This window comes from Rousettus aegyptiacus, unplaced genomic scaffold, assembly GCF_014176215.1.
Source record: "Rousettus aegyptiacus isolate mRouAeg1 unplaced genomic scaffold, mRouAeg1.p scaffold_m13_p_5, whole genome shotgun sequence".
Taxonomy (NCBI): Eukaryota; Metazoa; Chordata; class Mammalia; order Chiroptera; family Pteropodidae; genus Rousettus; species Rousettus aegyptiacus.
The window spans coordinates 28,487,809-28,488,894 of NW_023416308.1; the positions used below are offsets into that span (position 1 = coordinate 28,487,809).

At 38.5% G+C, this 1,086-nt stretch overlaps 1 pseudogene; it reads left to right on the forward strand.

The window, feature by feature from the left end:
* Positions 1-222: 222 nt before the first annotated feature.
* Positions 223-690, forward strand: LOC107500579 (annotated as a pseudogene).
* Positions 691-1,086: the final 396 nt, after the last annotated feature.

Sequence of the window (1,086 nt, forward strand, 5' to 3'; positions counted from 1 at the left end):
GAAGATAAATCTTTTCTGCTTAAGCCAACAGAAATAGTCCAGCTAAAGCAACAAGATCTGGAAATATGAGAGGGATGAATTATAAATTCAATAGATGTGAATTTGGGAGAGTTTCTATTGTTTGTTTGTTTTGAAAAACAGAGGATCAGTTGCTCTTTTTCTCAGTGGTAGCTGTCCCTTTGGACCTTTTACTTCTTAATTTCCAGGACTTGAATTCCTGCTATGTCCTCTGAATAAGGGTAGGTCTTCATTGGTGGGCTCAACTTTAACATCGATGAACAGACTCTGGGAGATCACTTCAGAAGCTTCAGGCCTATTTCTGAGGTGGTCGTTATCAAGGACTGGGAGACTCAGTGATCCTGGGGTTTTGGCATCATCACCTTCACCAATCTAGACTATGTCTCAGATGCCATGAGTCAGGAATGTAGAATCTCTAGATGGTTGCCAGATTCATGTAGGCCATGTGGGAAAATTAGCTTGGAGAACCAAAGGACATGACTTTAGTGCCCATGGGCAGGATTTCAGCTACTCTAGAGTTGGTAGTGACCAGGATATGAAAGTGGCAAGTATGACAGTTGACATGGAGGACATGGATAGGAATATGAATGGTCCAGAGACTATGGCAGCAGAAGCCAAGGTGGTTATGACCACTAATCAGGAGAAAATTGCAGAGACAATTATGACAACTGAGATGAAGCGTGCACACCTAATGTATATAAACAAGGAATAAAACTACTGATCCAGAATTGTCTTTCCAAATGGCTGTGTTTATAAAAATTTTGAAGACTGCACTGAAACATCTGTCTTAATACAATGATGTCTATTTTTGAAGTGAATTCTTAAGGTGGCTGTTAAAGAACTTTTAGAAAGCTTTAGGTATTTTTAAATTCTTTCCTCCCATTAAAGATAAATTCTGGGATTTTTATAGAGTCTGGATATTTTTCCTTTGTACTAGTTTTTAGTTTGGCCAGACTGATTTTTTTCAGAAACAATATGTATCTCTGGGGCATTTCAAGAACCCATGGTTTGTCATGGTTAGGAAACGATTTTCAAATGTAACTAAAAGAAAGCAACATGACTTAGAGG